The 25,742-nt window shown below is 40.4% G+C and overlaps 1 protein-coding gene and 1 long non-coding RNA gene across 10 annotated transcripts in view; one reads left to right on the top strand and one right to left on the bottom strand.

Moving 5' to 3' along the window:
* The window catches only part of LOC105484363 (FAT atypical cadherin 3), a 695,427-nt gene that overhangs the window by 260,627 nt on the left and 409,058 nt on the right, over positions 1–25,742 (bottom strand). The window lies entirely within an intron of this gene.
* LOC139357567 (uncharacterized) overlaps positions 10,313–25,742 on the top strand; it is a 48,962-nt gene continuing 33,532 nt past the window's right edge. For both annotated transcript variants that reach the window (XR_011610982.1, XR_011610981.1), the window contains exons 1-2: positions 10,313–10,427; positions 11,758–11,978. This is a non-coding gene — a long non-coding RNA (uncharacterized lncRNA). The remainder of the gene's footprint in view (positions 10,428–11,757; positions 11,979–25,742) is intronic.

Here is a 25,742-nt window from a genome sequence, read left to right as displayed (position 1 = left end):
TGATTATGTAAATTATATTTCCACTGCAGAAAACACACCTGTGAAGTGGCTAGGTGTGAATACAACCCACATAGCCCATAATACTAAGTGGTGATTCTCAACAACAGAGTCTACCTATAAATAAACACCATGACTGACTAGTAAATGATGAAAAGCACAATACAATGAATAGAACCAGCAGGCCCCTCAAATGCATCCTCCTCACTGGCTGAGTAGACTCACACAACTCAGGCATTTCTGTCGCAGAATCATTTCTATGCTCAGGTGTCTTTTCAAGCACCATGCTCAGACATTAAATGGTTCCCAGCAAAGTGGTCAGGCCAGGTAAGTTAGGGATCTCAGAGACAGATGGGGGGTGGGGGAGGAGAGAAAGAGAGATTGAGAGAGAGACAGAAAGAGAGAAGTGGTCTTGATTTTTTTCACAACCACATTGCAGTGCTATTTGGAAAGAACTGCAGGACTCTGTGATGCTCCCTGAACTATGGAGAGAGGCACCCAGCTCTTGAGTATACATGGTTCTCATAGTACAATTTATTAGACTTAGAAAAATAAGTTGCTCCCCAACATAAAAAAGATGACAGACAGCATTAAAGGTAGTTTCTGGGGACTCTTGCCCTAGAGTGGCAGACACTAATGCTGAAGCCCTGGAGATCCTAAGAAGGCGTTACACTCATTAATCTCCCATCCATTAAGCATGTACTGATTCAAATGGGAAGGGCTAGATGGTTGATTCCTGAGCAAGAGAAGATTTGGTCTGGAAGTCAGCCGGGCTTAATTCATTTGTGTCTGTGCCACTAGCTGTTAGCATGAATATACTCATAATATTATAACAACTAATTAATGCATTAACCTAGAGAAATGTGAACACTTGGGAGAATAAAATCGGCTGATTATGCTTGTAGGCATAGAATCTGAATTTTCTTAGTCAGACGTGGCTTATATCAGACTAGTAGGGGCTCCAAGAGGTTAATAATCAATCAATGAATAAACACCCTTATAGTCTGAAACATGACTAATATCACTACCAGACCAATCACCACTGGGTTCCTTTAAAAACACTGACATTTCACAAGAAGGGATTAACAGGTATTGAAAATCAAGTATGCTCAGCACAATTGGCCAAGTTTCACTTACTCCTTCATGTATACAACCCAGGATAGCAAAATTCACATCGGAATGTCTTCATGTCATTTCCTATGAGACGTGCTTCAAGTGTCCAATTCAATTGTAAAATTTGGTGAGTCCAGATGTGTAGAGAAAAGCAGGTGAACCACATTTCAGAACTCGTGTTCATTTAGATTTAAATACAACTCCAAGCAATGCTTTCCCCATTTATGAAATCTGGGCTCCAAAAGTCCAAAATCATAATACAGCATATTTTAATTCACTTACTGGTAAAAGAAGAATCAGAGAGATGCTATTAAAATTGACAATCACAGTGGAATACACTGGAGATCTTAGCTAAGGCAAGCTCATGTGGAAACAAGAGTAAAGAATGCCCAAGACAGAACGGTCCTAAAAGGCCTCTGACTGCTTTACTGCATTTGGTTCAAAATCATGTTTAAGAGATTATGAAAAGACATATGTATGAGTTCAGGGTTATGTACCTACTTGCATACCCATGCCTGTCTGCTCTCTGCATTACTTAATGTAGCTTAAATTTAATATGCAAATAGTCACCCTATCACCCAGTCCAATGAGTACCTCTCAACCTTTCTGAAAGGCATTTTACAGAGTTCTGTTTATTGAAGGTAAAGTCAATAAAATGCATATAGTGACATTCAGACTTCCACATGACTGTGATCCATCTCAGAGGATGCACCAAACATAACATGAAGTACATGGACCTCCCAAACCTCAAGAGTATCTGTCACCTGAAGGAGGGATGTGCAGTATATTAAGGTAAAAACTGCAATATTCAAACAGCATTCGACTTTTGCTGAGATTCTAATTTATTTCCAGGAACTCCATATGCCTGACATGCTGGTTCCTTTATTTTGAAAACAAAAGCCTCATGTATAATAAGGGATGTCATTATTTAGAATATGATAGAGTTAGAATCATTTACATAGTATATAGGATACATATTCAAAAGTTCAGCAAGGAAAGATAAACCCCATTATTCATAGTTACCTTGCTCTTATTTCCTTGGGAGATCTTTATAACCACACAGGCAAACCCTCATGAAGTTACTACAGTTCTTAATGTATGTTCCCGTCAGCCTGTAGGTTAGTTGACTACTTAGTGGAAATGAAAGATGCACTGCTGTTTGCTAAGCCCTTCTGTGAGAAAGGCATTTGTGACTTCAGTGCCATTAATGGCAGAGATATTCGACGGTTATTACCATTCTCTGTAATGATTCATTGCAAAAGTGAGAGAATTTAATATTTTCAACAAGCTGGAGGCAGTTTACATTGTCTTTATTTTGTTACTGAAACAAATGGTGCAAAAATGAAAATCATCCTTCCTGACCCCCTCTTAGCTATTCTCTCTTCTGAGCCATCCTCTCTTCTAAGATAACAGGACAACAGGGCTAGATACCTGTAAATCAGATCTGGGGCTCTGAGAAGAAAGAGCATGCAAGAAGTCTGTTGCTTCCTCTCTAACCAATACTCAATGGGGCAGTAAGTTTCCAGTCATTCCTTCTCTCCCTTCCACTATTTCTCAACAGGCTATCAGCTTTGTGAGAGAGGAAATGTCTTTTCCCTTTTGTGTATCTTTGCATTTCCCTTGTCATTTTGATCCTGACTGACTCTTGCAGCCTAATGCCTGGCACTGAATATTTGTTCACTAAAAGTCTTCTGTTGAATGACTGATCCTTTGAATGCTGACAGAAATAGGCAAGTTGGAGGAGGATGAAGGAACCACTCATAGGCTGCATCTGCAGTGATGGCCAGAGGTACAAGTAGAGAGGCTATGTAAGACCAGCACTGACGTCATGGGTGATATTGATATTTGTAGCCAAGATAACTGAATTTTGCTTCCGATGTGTCATTAAGTTATTTGAAAAATGAAACAGCTGAGGCTAACAATGAAAAGAACACAGCTGGATTGTCATGTTTCCTTTGACAGAAACAGGCTTCCTGAGCAATATAGTCTACACCACTTACCTAAACAAAAGACAGAGTTCTGAAGCCTGAAGCCCAGTGAAAGCAGAGTCTTCAGTAAATTCCAAACTGTGCTACTCAATAGAAAGCCCAATAGCTGTCATGAGTCTTGCTGACTTTACTTTTTTATCACAGATTGATTTCTTCTTTATTGTTGGATCTTTGTTTCTCACTGCCTAAAAATGTTTTTGTAAGGGCCACTAAAACTCACTGCCCAACAATTAAGATGATCTAATTTGTCTAAATTCTACCACACATGTCCCTGACCCAGTAAGTCCTTTAAGAAGATGGAACTGAAAGGAATGTAATTTCGGAAGAACTCTGACTGGAATATGGATTAAGGATAAGGTAATGACAAGTCTCTGATTTATAGAAAGAAGAGTCCCTGGTATAACTTAGCCTCAGCTTTTCTTTTTTCCTGCCCAATCACATATTATGGCCAAAGTCAAAGGAAATCTCTGAATCTTTTAAGAATAGAGAGGCCGGGCGCGGTGGCTCAAGCCTGTAATCCCAGCACTTTGGGAGGCCGAGACGGGTGGATCACAAGGTCAGGAGATCGAGACCATCCTGGCTAACCCGGTGAAACCCCGTCTCTACTAAAAAATACAAAAAACTAGCCGGGCGAGGTGGCGGGCGCCTGTAGTCCCAGCTACTTGGGAGGCTGAGGCAGGAGAATGGCGTGAACCCGGGAGGCGGAGCTTGCAGTGAGCTGAGATCCGGCCACTGCACTCCAGCCTGGGTGACAGAGCGAGACCCCGTCTCAAAAAAAAAAAAAAAAAAAAAAAAAAAAAAGAATAGAGGACCTGCAGGGTGCAGTGGCTCACATCTGTAATCCCAGCATTTTGGGAGGCAGAGTGGGTGGATCACTTGAGGTCAGGAGTTTGAGACCAGCCTGGCCAACATGGTAAAACACCATCTCTACTAAAAATACAAAAATAGCCCGGTGTGGTGGCACCCACCTGTAGTCCCAGTTACTTGGGAGGCTAAGGTGGGAGGATTGCTTGAGTTTGGGTGGCAGAGGTTGCATCCCAGTTACTTGGGAGGCTAAGGTGGGAGGATTGCTTGAGCCTGGGTGGCAGAGGTTGCAGTGAGCCAAGATGGCACCACTGCATTCCAGTCTGGGCGACAGAGTGAGACCTGGTCTCAAAAACCAAACCAAACCAAAACAACAACAAAAAAAGTGGATCTTGTAGGCACTGCTTACAACTATTTCTAATGCTTTGTTACTGAATGAATACCCAATGACCCAATATAATTTTCATAAGGAAATTATGGCCACTTCATATTGAAATATTTATTTGGAGTTTCAAGACAGAACACTTTCTCCTACGCTTTAATCTTCCCTTAACACAAAAGATTGTAAGTATTTAAGTCACTCCAGTTACATCAAAAGAGAATAATCAGTTTCTGTTCAGTGCTAGCTGAGTTAAATAGCAGCTCTGTTTCCAGAAAGATAATAATGTCAAAAATTAGACAGAAAACAGCAGGCATTCTGGGGAATTTAACTGTTGAACAAATGGCTGGAAGGTGCTTCAAAGTCAATTTAAATAATTTTTTAAAAATTACACCCTGAGTTGAAGCCTAGGAACTCTTCTTCTCTATATAATTAAAACATAATGCTTAAGAACTCATCAGACAGTGATTCCTGATATTTTAATAACAAAGTAGAAGGCCTTCATGATATGGCTTATTATTAAATATACTCTTTTTTCTTTTTGAGATGGAGGAGTCTCGCTCTGTCGCCCAGGCTGGAGTGCAGTGGTGCGATCTCGGCTCACTGTAAGCTCCGCCTCCCGGGTTCACGCCATTCTCCTGCCTCAGCCTCCCAAGTAGCTGGGACTACAGGTGTCCGTCATAGTGCCCGGCTAATTTTTTTGTATTTTTTAGTAGAGACGGGGTTTCACTGTGGTCTCGATCTCCTGACCTTGTGAACCACCTGCCTCGGCCTCCCAAAGTGCTGGGATTACAGGTGTGAGCCACCGTGTCCGGCCTATTAAATATATTTCAATGTACTAGAGATTAAATCAATTCCAGTGGAAAACTAACTATAGCATATAGAAGAAGCCTGGTTCAACAAACTCTTCTATGAAATGGGTTTCCCCATATCAGTAACACAAAGATGTCCTGCTGAAAATTTTGTCTTAAATATTCTGTAGGAAAGTAGGTCAGAGTTATAAAAAGAAAAATAATCTGAATCTAAGCATCATAGTATGCTCAAGAATGCACAGACCTCATGATGACAGAGGCACAGGGGAGCAGCACAGGGACTGCCCCAGAGCCGCTTATGTAAGTGTGTCCAAGTTGCCATCACCAAAGACCACAGACTGGATAGTCTAAGCAACAGGCATTTCGTTTCTCACCATCTTGGAGCTGGAAGTCTGATATCAAGGTACCAGCATGGCCAGTTTCTAATAAGGGCTCTCTTTCTGATTGGTAGATGATCACCTTCTTCCTATGTCTTCACATGGCCTTTCCGCTGTGGGTGTTCAGAGGGAAAGAGGGATGGTGGGAAGACAGAACACTGTGTGGTCTCCTCCTACAAGGACACATTAATCCTATTGGATCAGTGGTCCATTTTTATGACCTCACTAAACCTTAATTACTTCCTTAGATGCTCCATCTCCAAATACAGCCACACTGGGGGCTCGGCTTCAGCATATGAATTTTTGGGGAATACAAATATTCAGTCCATAACACTACTTATCTCATTCTTGTACAGTGCTCATTGATTCCTATGCAGTGCCCATATGTTCCTGTGCTGTGTGGAGAGCCGGGTCCTCAAAGTGTGCATAACTGGCCCCAGCTGAGGAACTCCTGCAAAGGATCTCACTACCTCTGCTTGCTGAGGTCTGCAAGAAGCCCTGCGCTCTACTCTTTGGAGGAGATGAGCAATAATTATGATTCAAAGATAAGAAAATAAGATTTATAAGAAGCAGTCAAAAGAACAAGAATTGTCCAGCTGAGAGAAGATGGAGAGGATTTAACAGTCTTCAGTATAGGAGGAGATACTATGAACAAAATCTTGTCTGGTTGTTCCTTATTCTAGTCAGGAGAAAATACGATGAAGCTGCAACACTGGAAGACTCCTTGACAATACGAGTTTTTCTACTGACTATGAGGATTCAGAGATAGGGAAAGAGAAGACAAAAGGGGAATTTGCGTTCCCAAAAGCTGTAAAGAGTAGGCTGGGATCCAAAATGGCCAGAAGAAATCCTGGTAGGTCAGAACCTCAACACGGAGTCTATCATGTTAGTTTTTGTCTGTTGTGATTGGAATGCTACCCATTTAATATCTCACTGCAAAAATCTCTGCATTTCTGCATCTCTGTGTAGGGCTGCTGTGGTTTAGAAGATGGCTACTGATAACATAATCTTCTATCCAGCAGTGGACAGAGGTGCCTCACTTCCTTGTCACAAGGACTGAAAAGTTATGTGCGTACCATGATCAGCACATACTCATGCATCAGTCTGTGCTTGAAACTGTTTATTTAATGTCTGTATCCACAGCACTTAGCACAGTTCTCAGTAGCTAGAGACAATAGATAAATTAATCTTTCTATCCTTAAGTAAAAATAGTGATACAGACAGGCAGAAGATGAACCTAACTGAACCCTGACATGCTCCATTTTACTTTTTCTGTTAACTTCACTTATTGAAAATCACTTTTAAAACAACACCATTGTAAAGTGGGTTGACAGCGATCAGATTCATATTTATGAAGCGATACATTTCTCCTTCTATCCTTTGCCTCCAGTTGACCCATAAGTGGCAGGATGAGCAAGAGCCTGGTAGAACACGGTTTATTGATCAATGTACTGTTTAAAAAGAGGAGTTGACTGCTTGTCATCCGTATGCTAAAAAATTTGCTTTTTTATCCCAATCCCCATGTCAGTCCTCTGAACTTACGGACACAGAGAATGAAGGACACACTGTGGAACTAGTCAACAGTCTACTGGATTATGCTGATCCCCACTCAATTATTGACATTTGTAAAGTTCACAGGGTCATCATCCTAATTTTTAGAATGTTGGCAAACAAAATAGTGTTCTTAAAATCACTCTCTGACAACACATTTGGTTGATGTTGGCCTGGAAAACATAACCATCACATTTTCTGTTATCTGGGGACATCCACCAGATGAAAAAAAAAAAAAAAAAAAAGGCTGAGCCCAAGTGAAACTAGGACTCCCTTATATCAAGGCTGTGAAAGCTCTCTTTTCTATTTTAAAAATGACTTACTCACAAGAGATTCAAAGCTCCTCAACTGAAGTCCTCTTGTAAGTGAAAAGTTCCTTTTGTTTGCAAAGCCACTTAAGCATAAATAAACAGAGTTAGTGACAGTCAACCCACACCTATGTCATAGAGCATTAGAGAATAAAAGAAAAATCAAGAACCAAGAACATACCACTTATCAAATAAACACAGTAAATTGTAACACCATGATTGTAGTTAATTATTATCCACAAAGGTAGCAGGTACAAAATGAGGAGAACTGTGCTGAGAACAAGGATCAGGGGCAATGTTCCATAGCACATGAGCCACTTTGTCAGGGGTAGTGATTGTAACTTGCGCTCTTAGATATGTTTCTCCAAAGACTGAGGAGTGAAGAGAGGCACTTCCTTTCTGACCTAAGGCTGGAACAGGAATTAACCTCTGATGATACATCTCAGGTGAAATCTGGACGAGCAAATTTATCAGCCAGAAGGTGGAATCCGGTCAATGCCTCTCTGCCTCCTGCAATTGAACCTGCAGCACAGGGAACTTCCCTTAGGAACCAGTCAGAGGCTGAGTTCCACTGTGGAAATGTGTGTACAACCTTGCCTTGTTTACCTTCTCAACTCCTCTCCTTTCGTGTGCCTTTGAACAGGACCTGGCCCTGAGGAGGCCTCACCTCCTGCCTGCAGAAGAAGTGACTGCCTAACCTTCAGGAGCAGTCAGGTCGAGTTCAATAAATGCTTTCTGAAGCTGATTTTCAGGAGCTGATTACCCAGTTGTTGCCTGGCTCAACCCCTCGCTGCATACGGCTCCTTTTCCAGTAACCTGCCTGCCTCTCGGCCATTTTGCCTCTCATTAGTGCCTTTCATGAAAGCATCCTGGGAAGGAAGGGGATGTGAAATTTAAATGACTGCCAGTTTGACAGCAGGAAAGATAAAAAATACTGAGTGACTCCAGATTTTTATATTTTTCTGCAGATTTAAATTATCCATACTGTGCCTAGTCCTCATTAGCATGGATAGGCAAGGTCTTGCTAGAATGGCTATATTTACTATGTGGCAGGTTGTGCCAGTGAACTATCCCACAAGTCTTCACAGATGTTCTGTGTTGATGATCTTTCATAAAGAGTGGCTGAAGCAAAGAAGAATACTGCAAATATAATCCTAAAAACAGTAACTGTAAACGCAGACTTCCAAATGTCACCTATCACCCTGGCTACATCAAGAACCACTTATTTAAGCTGACATATTTCCTCCAAGAAACTATGGATGCTCTTTATACATTGTACAGCTATCCAGTGAAGGGCCAGAAAAGCTGGCAGTTTTACAGAGGGAGACATAGAGGCAGAGGGAAGCTCAGTGGCTTCCACAATGTCAAAGAACACAGAAGCTCTCCATTTTCCTAAATCACTGGCTCACTGGACAAGGCACTCAGTGCTCTGAGTTTCACTTTCTGCTTGTGTCTGGTTTCCTGAGGAAAAAAGAATGATAGGTTTTAATTTCTTCATATTTTATTGTAGCAATTAATCCTCTGTATTAGTTCATTTTGGCATTGCTGTAAAGAAATATCTGACACTGGGTAATTTATAAAGAAAACAGGTTTAATTGACTCACAGTTCTGCATGGCTGGGGAGACTTCAGGAAACTTGCAATCATGGCAGAAGGCAAAGGGGAAGAAAGGCACGTCTTACATGGTAGCAGGAGAGAGAGAAAGCAAAGGGGGAAGAGCCCCTTATAAAACCATCAGATGTCATGAGAACTCACTCACTATCAAGAGAATGGCATGAGAGAAACTGCTCCCATGATCCAATCACCTCCCACCAGGTCCCTCCCTCAACACCTGGGGATTACAATTCTAGATGAGATCTGGGTGGGGATACACAGCCAAACCACATCACCCTCCATTCTGAAAGATTCAAAAGAGAAATCAGAGACTCAGTGAGGAGACTGTCACAGTGACCCTTTGTGACAGAGAAGAACCAAACCATGCTGACAATGCTTATAATTCACCAATAACCTGAATGGGTCAGGAGAGAATATACAAGTCTGAGTAACTCACTGTAAAGTTGGAATTTATAACAATAAAACTACAGCTAGATCACTTTTAAACAAAATAGCCACCTCTCTCAGTGTGAGAGAAGATTCCAGCTGATCTAGTTTGGTGCTGAAGACCTGAAGGAGGGAAACAAATTTCAAAATTCTTGACTTAATACCAATAGCAATTTGGTTGCTGGCAATTTACATTTTAAACATGTTAGCCCTTAAGCTCACTGCTTTATATGTTTTATCTGTAAATAAGAATTTCCAAAAAAGCTATGAGCTAGATGTTTCATGCTTTCATTTATCTAACTCTATGGATCACCTGCCATGAATGCTGCTAGATGCTGAGAATATGGCATGAAGAAGCCATACTTTCTAAATTCATGGGGTTAAGCATTCAATAGGGGTGTTGAGAACATACAGTACTGCTATATACCTGGGAGAACCTGCCAGAAGGCTGTCACAGGGGGTGATGAGAGTCTGAAGCTGAGAAACAGAGGTGAAAACACATCCAAGAAATATTTAGGAGGAAAATTGGAAGGGTTTGATAATTCTTTGATGTTGGAAGTGAGAAAAATTAGAGGAGGATGGCTTCAGGTTTTTAGCTTGGTTGACAGTGGGATCTCCATTGGGGAAAAGCATGCTGTGGAAGATTTAGTGAGAAGACAAGTTTGATTTTGGACAAGCTGAGCCTATGGAACTGACAGGGCATCCAGACACACATATACTCAGCACACAGAGATATCTATGACTCTGAAGCTTAGGTAAGAGATGGTCAAAGTTGTAGGTGCCTACGGGTGTCATCAGCAGACCTGTGGTAGTTAAGCCACAGGAATGGATGAAATTGCTTGGTCTATAGGGAAATAAAAATTAGAGGGCTGAGCATGGTATCCTGGGGAAAACCAGCATTTACAGGGTAGGATGAGGAAGTGGAATCATCAAACAGACCAGAGGGCTGATTGAGAGAGCACAGTGTCACAGGCATCAAGGGGCAGGGAATTCCAAAGTGGGAGTGGCCAGCCACATCCAGTGTTCTACAGTGAACCCACGTGCCATTTCATTCACCAGGTAGGGAGAGCCACGCGATCCTGGCAAAAACATTTTCACGAGAGAGGCAGAAGCCAGATGGAGAAGGGCTGATGAGTGATTAAGATGAGAGGAATTAAGAAATGAGTACCAATTACTGTCTAATACCTGAGAGCACAACAGAATCACCCAGGGGAGCTTGCTAAAAAAAAAAAAAAAAAAAAAAACAAGATTTGGGCCACACCCTGAATCTTCTGAACCAACCATTCTGAATGGAGACCTACAAATCTGTATTTTAATAGGTTCCTCTGGTGATTCTGATGTACACGTTAGTTGGGAACAGTAGACTATTATTTACAGATACTTGGCACAAAATGGAATGAGAGACATGAGGCAGGAGTCTGATTTAGATGAGGGTGGGAAGCAAGGATAGGAGGAGAAACAGACATATTTATAGGTTGGTGCTGAAGAAGGGGAAGGAGGTTGGACACATTGGCTCACACCTATAATCCCAGCACTTTGGGAGGCTGAGGCAGGAAGGTTGCTTGAGACCAAGAGTTTGAGACCAGTCTGGGCAACACAGCGAGAATCAATCTCTACAGAGAATTTTAAAATTATCTGGGCGTGGTGCCACGTGCCTATAGTCCCAGCTACTTGGAAGGCTGAGGCGAGGCAGGAGGATTGCTTGAGCCCAGCAGTTTGAGGCCATACTCCAGCCTAGCAGCCTGGGTGAACAGTGCGAGACCCAGTCTCTTTAAAACAAAACAAAACAAAACAAAACAAAACAAACAAAAAGAAGTAGGGGAAGGAGAGGTAATGGTGCCAGAAGAGAAGAGGCAGATGATCCCAGGCAGAGATATTCACTGCTTAGCACATAGAAAGAACTTGATAAAATGTCAGTCACCTCCTCTCCTTTCAGTTTCCCTTTAGTAAAATGATATTTCTAGCTTAGTTATGAGTAATTGAATTCTCTCACCGCTACTATATCTTGATTCATTTCCAGCTGCACTGACTAATAAAGAATGATCAACTTGTAGGGAAAGATCTCAGTGTATGCTATGAGCTAATTGGCCCTGCTAGAGAGTGCTGCAGTTTTAGTCGGTATCTTATACAAGAAAGGTTGTACATCCTCCTTTCTCTTGTCACTGTTTTAATCATGAATGACTGAAAAGCTGGGCTGCCTGAGAGCAGAAGGTAAGTTCTACCAAATTATGAAAGAAAGCTTGATGCACTATTCCCTTCAAAAAGTCTGTGATAGGGTCATTTCAAGGAAGAATTCCTGCAGTGTGTGTGCGTGAGTGTGTGTGTGTGTGTGTGTGCATGAGTGCACGTGTGCCTGTGCACACACGTGCATGCACCCTTCTTGTTTCAGAAGATCCAGCTGCCAAGTCATCACCTTAAATAATAGCTCCCCACACATGACATCATAATAGTCTCCACAGCAACTGTGAATGATATTACAAACCTGTCTGGGGCTAAATGGGAAGGATAAGCAAAAAGACAAGAGTGGACAATCTCCTAAGCAACAAATGCGCTTTTTCCATGGAAACACAGCTTTTGGAAAAGAAAAGGAAACACAGATAATAGACATAGGTACACAATAGTTCCTAAATATAGCATTTCACCAAGCACTCTGCCAATTGCAATTTAAAGACCATTCAACCTATGAGAATAATCGCTGGAAGAAAAGCTTCCCCTAGTTTAATGTTTCAAGAGAGGAGGGCAGAGGCATTTTTCTTGAAGTCAGTTATCACATATTATCACAGCAGCTCACAAAAAAGGGCAAATGTGAATGGAGTAAGATATTAGTAAGCTTTCAGGTTTGCTCCACTTTAAGAAAACACAAAGAACAGAAGCTAAACTTAACAAACCAGATAAATTATAAGGAGGTAATTAACATTATAAAAAGGCCCTTATGAAGAGAGTCAAGTAAGATTCCTTTGAAATAGAAAGCTTCCCTAGTGAACATAAGACAAAATTTACATTCTAAAAGTTACTTAAACAATGATTTTAGGGACTATTTGCTAAATATACCAAAGGGTCAGTACACACATGCATTACTCGGTAGTAAAGGCCCTGTCGTTCAGGATCCATTATGGTCGGACACCATGCTATGTCTTAGGCATCCGGTATCTGAACTATCCCATACAACAACCCAGTGAGGAAGACTGTACTGACCTGTGTGTCAAATGAGGAAATGGTGGCTGGGCGAGTCAACATTTCTGAGGTCACACAGTAGGTGTCAAGCTCTGACTCAGACCTGTCTCCTGACTTCGAAGCGTCACGCTCCATTCAGTCATGGACTCTGTCACCTCTGCACAGCCTTGCTCACTCACAAAGATGTTCATATTGTACCTTTTCCTGTAATCCCTTCATGATTAATGTCAACTCATCCTTTTAATGCCATCACCCTATTTATCAATGGCATGCACTCTGCTTTCTACACTGTAATCACTGACTGTTAGAGGAAGCAGGCCCTTCAAGAGAACCTGTCCAAGTGTCTCATTTTATTGCTGAGGAAAGTCTAAAGAGTAAATTCCTTTTACAAAAGTGAGACTAGAATCACGGTCTTTCCTTGGCTCTCAAACCACAGCTTCTCCTCACCTCACATCTTTTATGACTTCATCCTTTTATTTATTATTAATAAATTATTTTCCTAAGGGAACATCTCTATCTCTTTCCCTTCCCCTCTCTCTACCCCCACCCAACTATAAATTCCAAAAGATTTAGGAGCCATATTATATCATAAAAGTTTAAATCCCAGGAAACACTTTCACAAAAGACTGCCTTCCACTCTATGAACTGTTAAACAAGGAGAACTTCAGAGGAGGCATCTGCCTTTATCCATCCTTCCCCAGCCCATCATAAAGTCATACATCCTTAGGTTGTATTTATCTTCCCTGATGCAATAGAACCTTCACCTATGAATCAAGCTATCGACCTTATGTGCTGATAGAGAGACACTGAAATCACTGCTCTGTGTCTTTCTTACTAACCTTTATATAAAGAGGTCTCTCTCTTATTAATCGGTGATGAACATTCATTAATGTTAACATGAGTTACACACATATCAAGGAAGACCCCAATGATTCGACAACATTTAATTTTCTCCAAAGGCCTTTAAAAAGTAAGACATCCGTAGATTACCCATAACTAATAAATGGGGATTTGTAGGCTGATTAAAATTCACAGAGTGAGGAAGTCTATGCCTATTTCAACAATGTTACAGCTTCATTAATAGAATTCACTCATTTTTTCTTAAGGATATCACTGGGTAAATTCAGCGTGGTTATATCAAATGGCTCTTACTGGGGTGGAGAGTATTAATGACAGGACTCCCTCCATAGCAGAACAAGCACCATGCATAGTTCATGAGAAGTGGAATAAGCAAGCTTAATAGCTGGCAGATCCAATGGAGCGGAGGATATCTGCCCTGACAGCCCTGTGACAGCCATCCCACTTACTCCAGGCTTTCCTTAACTCTTTGTTGGTTTAGGGAGAAAATCTAAACCTCCCTACAATCACTCAAGTTTCTCATGAAAACCTCCATTTCTCCATCAAGACAAAGCTCTAAGATTACTCCCCTACTTCATTCTAGATACACTTGAGTGTCTTTGGGAACAAAATAACTGGCCCCCCAAAAGACCCATGCAACTATCAGGAACAGAAGCCACTGGGCTCTTTTATAAATTAACTCACTAAGAAAAGCATCAAGGTTATTTTTTGAGAGGAAAAAAATTGAGTTACGCTATGCCAATTTCAAATTCCCTTTTTCTTGATCTAAAAAAAAAAAAAAAAAAAGTCTTTCTGCTTAGCTAAAAAATTGATGCATTAAATTCTTTTTTGGATCTTTCTAACCTAAAAAGTCCCAGGTGGTTATCTCTAAATTCCCTGATTAAATCAGGGAATAAATCAGGCTAGCAAAGTAAATCTCGACTTTTGAAACTATTATCTCAATTGTCTTTCTTTAAAATTAACTTTCAATAATTATAATTTAGACAAATATAATTCCAGCGCCTTTCTTAAATTGGGGAGAAAAACAACCTTAGATAAATTCACTCAGGCTTTGGTGCTGCTCCAGGGGCTGCAATAAAAGGAGTTTTCCAGAGTAATACTTGGTCACATTCCAAACCTGAGGCATCTTCCAGCTAATCCTCCATTAGGATGTCATTTGTTTGGTTCACTACAAAGTTCTGGCTACTCTCTGGCATTTTTCTGAAAACAAGGAGTTATCTGTGGAAATAATTTTGTCAGGCAATTTGGCAAGTCACTTACAATACTCATTAATTTCAGTACTTTAATTAAACCCAGGAAGTCACCCTGTCCAATGTGATTGTCCTCTCTGGGTTACAATTCATCTTTGCCTTCAATAGGACCCAGTGTTTCAAAGTGACAAATGAGAGAAATCTCAGGCCTGGGGTTAGCTAAATGTGTCTTAGCACTTGGCCAATATTGACTATCCTATTCAAAAAAAAAAAAAAAAAAAGAAAAAGAAAACAGTTAAAGGACAGATACTTGGTTTACTGATTTGGGGGCTGACAATCTTCTACCAGCCTACCTCACCCCATAAAACATCAAATGGCCATAGCCAAAGACAACTTTGGGGAAATAAAGAGTAATCAATGTGGCATCTGTGTGTATGTAGCTGCTAAATTTGACAGTAACATCTTCGCTGTCTGGGCCATCGGTCTGAGCTTTGTTGGGGGCTCCAGCTGACAGTATGATTGTGGAGAGCTTCTAGAGGCTGGTGTTGCAGGCCTCAGGTGTCATTCTTGACGATAACAACCACTGTCTTGGGCAGGGGGAGTTGAAACATGGATTAATGTCATCCAAACAGAATGCCTTCCAGGCTATAGGATCTGACAGCCAGTGTATAAGATGGACAGCCTATGGTTTCTTCACAGCCCCACTCCTCCAGGCACTGTCAGAAGACTAAACCAATAAAGCAAAAGGAACCCAGAGAGAGAGGTGCTGCATAGCCATAACATAAAAGTCACAAAAGCAAGCAGCTATTGGGCCATAATACTATAATAGATTTAATGAAAATGTGGCATGGGCAGCATAGCATGAAACCAATTTCATCCTCTTCCCCCAGCATCCATCAAATCTCCTTTTCTTGTGTTCTCTGTCTCAAGGAATGGCCCTACACCCACCATGATGGGTTAAATTGTATCTTATTTGGAGATAGGGTCTCTACAGAGTTTACCGAATTAAAATGAGGTCATTATGGTAGACTCTAATCCAATATGACTGGTGTTCTAATAAAAGGGGAAAATCTGAATACAGAGACAGAAATGCATAGAGGAAGGTGATGTGAAGAGACATATGATAACAATAGAAATCTTCAAGCCAAGAAGAGCAGCTTTGAACAGATCACCTCTCACAGTCCTCAGAAGGAGGCTGTCCTGCCAAAACATTGATTTCAGACTTCTGGCCTCCAGAACTGTAAGACAACAAATTTTTATTGTTTAAGTCACTTAATTTGTGGTGCTTTTTATAGCAGCCCTAGCAAACTAAAACATCCCCAAGCCAGACTCTGACATTTCCTCTCTGTCTAAATCCACAACCAAGTGGTCTGTGGTCCCACTGATTGTATCTAATTACTATTTTTGGAGTTATTTCTCTCTACTCCCTCATTAGACCTTAATTCAGGCCACCATTGTCTTCCACCTGGATCACTAGCAGAGGCCCTTGAATTTCGCCACCTCCCAATTCTCACATTTGCCAAGGTTGTCTTTCTGCACTGCAAGTTCATTTTCAAACATTCAGTGCACCCCTCCTAGCATTAGAGTAGAGAAAGTGTCCTTAGTCTAAACATGCCAGGCCCTTCAGAATCTGACCCAGCCAACTTCTAGGTTTTTATCCTGCTAATTTCTCCACTGTCAAATCCATGGTTCCAACTTTAACTGGCTTCCTAAGTCTGTCAGACATCACCCATCTCTGTGTTCATGTTCCTACCTCTGCAAAGGAATGTCTTTCTTCTTGCTCTTCATCTGGCAAAATACTACACAACCACAGCCAGGTGTCATCACCTTCAGGGGCTTCTCGAAGAAGCTTTCCCTGACTTCAGTAGGGCTTACTTTCTTGAACTGCTCCCATAGAAGTGTGCATGATTCCAAAACTGTCTTTGCACTGTAATAGCTTTTTGCCTGTGAGCTCCCTGGGAGCAGAGATCATATTTTGTTTGTCTATGTATCCGTTTGTTTTTGTATCTAGCATAATGCTGGCCACATAAAAATAGTTTCATATATATCTGTTGCATCATGGGGTAAGCATTTTCAATTTTTTTTTTTTTTTTTCTTAGACAGTCTCGCTCTGTCGCCCAGGCTGGAGTGCGGTAGCGCCATCTCGGCTCACTGCAAGCTCTGCCTCCCGGGTTCACGCCATTCTCCTGCCTCAGCTTCCCGAGTAGCTGGGACTACAGGCGCCCGCCTCAATGCCTGGCTAATTTTTTGTATTTTTAGTAGAGACAGAGTTTCACTGTGTTAGCCAGGATGGTCTCAATCTCCTGACCTCGAGATCCGCCCGCCTTGGCCTCCCAAAGTGCTGGGATTACAGGCGTGAGACACCACGCCCAGCCACAATTTTAATATTTTAAAGCAGGCAATATAAATTCTGTTACACCCTGAAAGTTATAATTTGAAAAAACCCACACAATTTAGTATCCTTTCTAATGCAGTATATAAAAATAAAAACTATCTTGCTTTCATATAACATCAACATGCATATTTCCATTCTCTTTTTAGTATACATAACAAAAACCCGAGTTGACATATCCTCTGCTAATCTAAGTGATTTAAGACCAGGTCCTGAAGTCAATTCAATGCAATTCTAACTTAATAGCATATAGATAATATGAGTACTGCTATGTGTTGAACATTAAGATATTAGAGGCGGCAAGAGAGGAGAGTGAGGAAAGCAAGTGGTGTGAGGAAGACTGAAAATGCTAAAATAAGTTAGACAAGGTCCTTGTCTTCAGTAAGCTCACAGGTCATTGGGGGAAGCATACCTTCTTCATCTACAATATTTAATCATATCTAAGCTGCTACATGGGACTATGGCAGGTCAGCATGATAGAAACTTTTTTCATTTGGTTTCTTTTCTAAGTTTTTAAGACAACATCAGAGATGAACACCAAGGATTTCAAGAGCACAGGGTAAAAGACATTCAAAGACATCACTGGGGTCAGCCTTGTTATGGGAGGTGCCTTGAATCCAAGCTTGCTAGGAGGCCCCTCTGGGGGATCTCGTGGTCAGGGGCTGATATATTGTCATGGAACCACCCAGTAGTAGGGTCATAATTCTTTAAGAGGAAGCTTGTTCACACAGCATAGGCAGACATGAGGCTCCTTCTGCAGCCAAGTGTCTTATAGGGAGTCTCAGGGAAGAAGAGCATCATTTCAGGCAGAAGATTTAAACTCTTTTTTATTAACTTTTGGGGCTTTACTAAGAAAGTACTAGAGCACAAATGAGAACTCGATGTGACCCTGCAATTGAAAAGCCCTCTTTCCTAATCTTTTAGCTGGTTTCCCACTTCTTCTTCCTAAAATGTCATGAAAACAGGTTACGCATGACTTCTGATGTGTGATGCTTCAGCTAGACAGTTGACATATAAAAACACACAGCAATCCTATTTCTTATCATAAGGGAAAACCTCAGATGCTCCACAGAAGTCAAGGCTGAGGAAGCAGCAATGATGGATTCACAATCAAATTTTACTCAACAATGATCTCACCCTCTGTCTCTCTATTTGCTTGTACAAACACAGTATTGTATGCACTTTACTACCTCCAAAGAATTACTCAGCAAGGGATTATTGGAAATATTGTTTATAATCAATAAATACTAATAATTTTATTACTAAGAGAATTAACTGCATTAATCTTGGGAACTCTTTCAAAATTATGTTCCACCACATTTTTTTTTTTTTTTTTTTTTTTGAGACGGAGTCTCACTCTGTTGCCCGTGCTGGAGCCCAGTGGCGCAATATCGGCTCACTGCAAGCTCTGACTCCTGGGTTCAAGTGATTCTTTTGCCTCAGTTTCCTGACTAGCTGCAATTACAGCCGCACCACCACGCCTGGCTAATTTTTGTATTTTTAGTAGAGACAGGGTTTCACCATGTTAGCCAGGCTGGTCTACCACATTTTTTAAGGTGCTGGGGGAAAATTATCTAGGAGCTAATGGATAAGAATTCGCACCTACAATGGAGTACCTACTCAACAAGCCCCTAAATCAGTGTATCTAAAAATGTCAATGCATTAGAATTACATGGGTTATAAAATGTAGATTCCTGAGCCACTATCTACAGCTGCTGTGCCAAAATCTGATTTTTAAACAAGCATCCTAGGGGTTTCTGATAGAGGGCTCTGCTGATCATGACATAAAAAACAATATTGTGAATATTCATTGATTGAGGTTGACTTTTATTACAAGCATATACAATTTTAATGCCATTCTTAATATACAAATTCAAGCAATTCAAATAACAGACCTTAGGAATCACAAACATTCAAAGAACACAATGGATTACAAGAACAAGACTTTACAATAAGATAACAAGTAGAAGAACAATCCTGATCGTTAATGCTAACAGAAACAAGATGGCCATGAGCTGCATGTGCTGTGGAACCTAGTGATGTTGCAGCAGCATTTGGCATTGGAAGAAGTGAGCCAGATCACACAGTGAAGTTTATGCCAAGCATCTTTGCGGGCCACTTGATTCTCTCCATCTCCCCAAAAGAATTAATCTAGTTGAATAAGCTTCAACATCTCAAGGAGGAGGAGCTGGGGATGAAATATAAGCCTTAAGGATAATAAAAAACTGCTAGTGATTTTATCCATCTGGAAATAGTTGTTTTGCAAAGACCTTCTTAAAACTCTTTTTTTCCTTCTCCCCACCTTCTGCATAATATAAATAATTCTCCTACTCCTTCAATTTATCTGTTTGGATACTCTTGATTCATTGATCAACCCAGAGCATATGTAACTATTTCCTCTTGACTCACTGGGAAGAAGACATATGATCAGGATAAAAGGCAGAGTTACATTTTGGAATCAAAATTTCAGGAGGCAGTTGTTAAGATCAGCTTTGATTTGGGGATGGTGATTGTATGGATTGCATGTTTGTGTCCCTCCCAACCCCAAAATTCGTATGTTGAAACTCTAATCTCTAATATCATGATAGTTTTTTAGAGGCCTTTGGGAGGTAATTAGAGTGGAGCCTGCATTATGGGTTTAGTGCTGATATAAGAAGAGACATGAGAGAGCTTGCTTCTTCTCTCTCTGCTCTGTCATGTGAGGACATAACAAAAAGACAGCTATCTGCAATCCAGGAAGAGGATCCTCTTCAGACACCGGATCTGCTGGCTCCTTGATTTTAGAATTCCTAGACTCTTCCAGCCTTAAATGGTGATAAATTTAAGGTGATAACATGGTGTGCTTAAGTCACCCACATCAGAGTATTCTGTTACAGCAGTCTGAACTAAGATAGTGATAAAAGAAATAACTTCGGCCGGGCGCGGTGGCTCAAGCCTGTAATCCCAGCACTTTGGGAGGCCGAGATGGGCGGATCACAAGGTCAGGAGATCGAGACCATCCTGGCTAACACGGTGAAACCCCGTCTCTACTAAAAATACAAAAAACCAGCCGGGCGAGGTGGCGGGCGCCTGTAGTCCCAGCTACTCGGGAGGCTGAGGCAGGAGAATGGCGTAAACCCGGGAAGCGGAGCTTGCAGTGAGCTGAGATCCAGCCACTGCACTCCAGCCTGGGCGACAGAGCGAGACTCCGTCTCAAAAAAAAAAAAAAAAAAAAAAAAAAAAAAAAAAAAAAAAGAAATAACTTCAAAAAATCAAGTAAAAGAGCCTTTGATATGAAATAAGCCCAGTAGACTTAATCATCAGTTAAAAATATAAATTATTTTTTAATAATGGAAGAATAAGGGTTAATGAGAATGTACTTAATAAATTAAAACAAGTTTCCCTAATTAGTTTAGAAGATGGTTTGACTGAATTTGGTTAAAAAATCCTAATTTTTGCTACAGTAAACTACTGGGGAGAAAGGTAAAATGTTTTAAAGCACAGGGCTTAAATCAGTACAAGATTTATACTATTGATATTTCTACATGAAAGTACATGTGCCATGGAACAATTGTGCAAAAGGTCAACAATAAAATAGAAGACTTGAACAATGCTCTAAGCATTGTTCAAAGACAAAAATATATAACACTATATCCAGTGGCAACAGAGCACATATTTTTCTAAAGTGCACATGGAACATTCTTCAGGATAGACCATCTATTAGGCCATAAAACAATTCTTAATACATTTAAAAAGACTAGAATTATACAAAGTGTGTTCTCTTGTAACGGTGGAATAAAATTAGAAATTAATAGCAAAAGGACATTTTAAAAAATCTCATATATGTAAAAATTAAACAACACACTCCTAAATAATCAATGGGTCAATGGAGGTACAAATCCTAACAGAAATTAAAAATACATTGAAATAAATGAAAATAAAAGCACAACATAGATGAACCCCACAACTTATGGGATGCAGGTAAAGCAATGCTTAGAGGAAAATTGATAGCTATAAATGACCTTTTTTATAGCTATAAATTTATAAAATATATTATAAAAACCAAATCAATAACCTAAACTTCCTGTGAAAAAGGAAGAGCAAATTAAACCTAAAGCAAGTAGAAGAAAGGATATAATACGGTTGGCGGTGGAAATGAATGAAATAGAAAAAAAGAAGTCAACGAAACTAAAAGTGGTTTATTTAAAAAGTTCTACTAATTTGACAAAATTGAGCTAGAGTGATCAAGAAAAAGAAGAGAGGGGACTCAAATTGCTAAAATCAGAGATGAAAAAGGACTATTAACTTTATAAAAATAAAAGAGATCATAGGGACGTATTATGAATAACTATATTCCAACAAATTGGATAACTTAGGAAAAATGAAAAAAAATCCTAGAAGGAAAATACCAAACTTGACTCAGGGAGAAACAGTAAATCTGAATAGACATAATTCAAGTGCAGAGAATGAATTAATAACCAAAAACAAAACAAAAAATCTTCCCACAGATAAAAAGTCCAATTCCAGGTGGCTTCACTGGTGAATTGGAACAAATTTACAAATGAATTAATACCAATTCTTCACAAACTCTTCCGAAATACAGGGGAGAAGAGAATGCTTCTCAACTCATTCTATAAGGACAGTTTTATCCTGACACCAAAATCATCACAAGAAAACTAAAGACCAATATCTCTTATGAATACATATGCAAAAAGTTAACAACAAAATACTAGCAACAGAATACTAGCAAAAGAGATATAAAAGTTGTATCTCTTATGAATATATATGCAAAAGTTATCAACAAATACTAGCAAACTGAATCCACCAAAGCATAAAAAAGGTTATACAATATGGTTAACTGGGCTTTCTCCCAGAAATACAAAGTTGGCTTAACATCTACAAATCAATTAATATGATACATGATTTCAATTGAATAAAAGACAAAATTATACAACTGTCCCAATAGACTCAGAAAAAGTTTGATGAAATCTAACAACATTTTCATGATTAAAACCTGAAACAAATCAGAATAGAAGAGAACTTTGTCAACTTGAAAAAAGGCATCTATAAAAAACCCACAGCTAAAATATACTTAGTGGTAAAAAACTTAATCCTTTGTTCCTGAGATCAAGAATAAGAAAAGGGTGTATGCTCTTACTGCTTTGACTCAAATTTCTATTGGAAGTTCTATCTAAGGCAATTAAACAAGAAAAAGAAAAAAAAAATCAAGTTGGAAAGGAAAAAGTAAAACTATTCCCATGTGTAGATAACATGATTTTGTATATAAAAAACCCTTAGGAATACACAAAGAAAAGTTGGAGCTAATAAATGAGTTCAGCAAGGTTGCAGGGTATGAGCTCAAAGTATAAAAAATAAATGTATTTATATGCAGTAGCAATTAAACATCCAAAAATAAAATTTAAAAAGCCATTCCAGAGGGGGTTCCAAGATGACTGAATAGGAACAGCTCCAGTCTATAGCTCCCAGCATAAGCCACGCAGAAGATGGGTGATTTCTGCATTTCCAACTGAGGTATGGGATTCATCTCACTGGGGCTTGTCAGACAGTGGGTGCAGCCCATGGAGTGTAAGCTGAAGCAGGGTGGGGCATCACCTCACCCAGGAAGTGCAAGGCGTGGGGGAATTCCCTTTCCTAGCCAAGGGAAGCCGTGATAGATGGTACCTGGAAAATCGGGACACTCCCACATCAATACTGTATGTTTCCCATGGTTTTAGCAAATGGCACACCAGGAGAACGTATCGCGCACCTGGCTCAGAGGGTCCCACACCCATGGAGCCTCGCTCACTGCTAGCACAGCAGTCTGAGATCAAATTGCAAGGCAGCAGTGAGGCTGGGGGAGGGGCGTCCGCCATTGCTGAGGCTTGAGTAGGTAAACAAAGTGGCCAAGAAGCTTGAACTGGGTGCAGCCCACCGCAGCTCAAGGAGGCCTTCCTGCCTCTGTAGACTCCACCTCTGGGGACAGGGTATCCCTGAACAAAAGGCAGCAGAAACTTCTGCAGACTTAAACGTCCCTGTCTGCCAGATTTGAAGAGAGTAGTGGTTCTCCCAGCACAGAGTTTGAGATCTGAGAACGGACAGACTGCCTCTTCAAGTGGGTCCCTGACCCCCTAGTTGCCTAACTGGGAGACACCTCCCAGTAGGGGCCAACTGACCCCTCATACAGACTGGTGCACCTCTGAGATGAAGTGTCCAAAGGAAGGATCAGGCAGCAACATTAGACATTCTGCAATATTTGCTGTCCTGCAGCCTCTGCTGGCAATACCCAGGCAAACAGGGTCTGGAGTGGACCTCCAGCATACTCCAACAGACCTGCAGCTGAGGGTCCTGACTGTTAGAAGGAAAACTAACAAACAGAAAGGACATCCACACCAAAACCCCATCTGTACATCACCATCATCAAAGACCAAAGGTAGATAAAACCACAAAGATGGGGAGAAACCAGAGAAGAAAAGCTGAAAATTCTAAAAATCAGAGCGCCTCTTCTCCTCCAAAGGAACGCAGCTCCTTGCCAGCAATGGAACAAAGCTGGACAGAGAATGACTTTGATGAGTTGAGAGAAGGCTTCAGACGATCGGTAACAACAAACTACTCCGAGCTAAAGAAGGATGTACGAACCCAATGCAAAGAAGCTAAAAACCTTGAAAAAAGATTAGATGAATGGCTAACTAGAATGAACAGCATAGAGAAGACCTTAAATGACCTGACAGAGCTGAAAACCATGGCATGAGAACTACGTGACGCAGGCACAAGCTTCAGTAGCTGATTCAATCAAGTGGAAGAAGGGGTATCAGTGATTGAAGATTGAATGAATGAAATGAAGTGAGAAGAGAAGTTCAGAGAAAAAAGAGTAAAAAGAAATAAAGCCTCCAAGAAATATGGGAATATGAGGAAAGACCAAATCTACGTCTGATTGGTGTACCTGAAAGTGATGGGGAGAATGGAACCAAGTTGGAAAACACTCTTCAGGATATTATCCAGGAGAACTTCCGCAACCTAGCAAGGCAGGCCAACATTCAAATTCAGGAAATATAGAGAATGCTGCAAAGATACTCCTCGAGAAAAGCAACTCTAAGACACATAATTGTCACATTCATCAAAGTTGAAATGAAGGAAAAAATGTTAAGGGCAGCCAGAGAGAAAGGTCGAGTTATCCATAAAGGGAATCCCATCAGACTAACAGCGAATCTCTTGGCAGAAACTCTACAAACCAGTAGAGTGGGGGCCAATATCCAACATTCTTAAAGAAAAGAATTTTAAACCCAGAATTTCATATCCAGCCAAACTAAGCTTCATAAGTGAAGGAGAAATAAAATACTTTACAGACAAACAAATGCTGAGAGATTTTGTCACCACCAGGCCTGCCTTACAAGAGCTCCTGAAGGAAGCACTAAATATGGAAAGGAACAACTGGTACCAGTCATTGCAAAAACATGCGAAATTGTAAAGGCCATCGATGATAGGAAGAAACTGCATCACCTAATGAGCAATGTAACCAGCTAGCATCATAATGACAGGATCAAATTCACACATAACAATATTAACCTCAAATGTAAATGAGCTAAATGCTCCAATTAAAAGACAGAGACTGGCAAATTGGATAAAGAGTCAAGACCCATCAGTGTGCTGAATTCAGGAGATTCATCTCACATGCAGAGACACATATAGGCTCAAAATAAAGGGATGAAGGAAGATCTACCAAGCAAATGGAAAACAAAAAAAAAAGCAGGGGTTGCAATCCTAGTCTCTGATAAAACAGGCTTTAAACCAACAAAGATCAAAAGAGACAAAGAAGGCCATTACATAATGGCAAAGGGATCAATTCAACAAGAAGAGCTAACTATCCTAAATATATATGCACCCAATACAAGAGCACCCAGATTCATAAAGTTCTTAGAGACTTCAAAGAGACTTAGACTCCCACACAATAATAATGGGAGATGTTAACACTCCACTATCAACATTAGACAGATCAACGAGGCAGAAAGTTAACAAGGATATCCAGGAATTGAATTCAGCTCTCCACCAAGCAGACCTAACAGACATCTACAGAACTCTCCACCCCAAATCAAGAGAATATACGTTCTTCTAAGCACATCAAACTTATTCCAAAATTCACCACATAGTTGGAAGTAAAGCACTCCTCAGCAAATGTAAAAGAGCAGACATTATAACAAACTGTCTCTCAGACCACAGTGCAATCAAACTAGAACTCAGGATTAAGAAACTCACTCAAAACCACTCAGCTACATGGAAACTGAACAACCTGCTCCTGAATGACTACTGGGTACACAACGAAATGAAGGCAGAAATAAAGATGTGCTTTGAAACCAAGAGAACAAAGACACAACATACCAGAATCTCTGGGACACATATAAAGCAGTGTGTAGAGGGAAATTTATAGCACTAAGTGCCCACAAGAGAAAGCAGGAAAGATCTACAATTGACACCCTAACATCATAATTAAAAGAACTAGAGAACCAAGAGCAAACACATTCAAAAGCTAGCAGAAGGCAAGAAATAACTAAGATCAGAGCAGAACTGAAGGAGACAGAGACACACATACAAAAAAATCCTTCAAAAAAATCAATTAATCCAGGAGCTGGTTTTTTGAAAAGATCAACAAAACTGATAGACTGCTAGCAAGACCAATAAAGAAGACAAGAGAGAAAAATCAAATAGACTAAAAAAAAAATGATAAAGGGGATATCATCACCAATCCCACAGAAATACAAACTACCATCAGAGAATACTATAAACACC

The sequence above is a fragment of the Macaca nemestrina genome, chromosome 12 (genome assembly GCF_043159975.1).
Source record: "Macaca nemestrina isolate mMacNem1 chromosome 12, mMacNem.hap1, whole genome shotgun sequence".
Lineage (NCBI taxonomy): Eukaryota > Metazoa > Chordata > Mammalia > Primates > Cercopithecidae > Macaca > Macaca nemestrina.
This window is presented reverse-complemented; position numbering and strand designations above follow the sequence as displayed.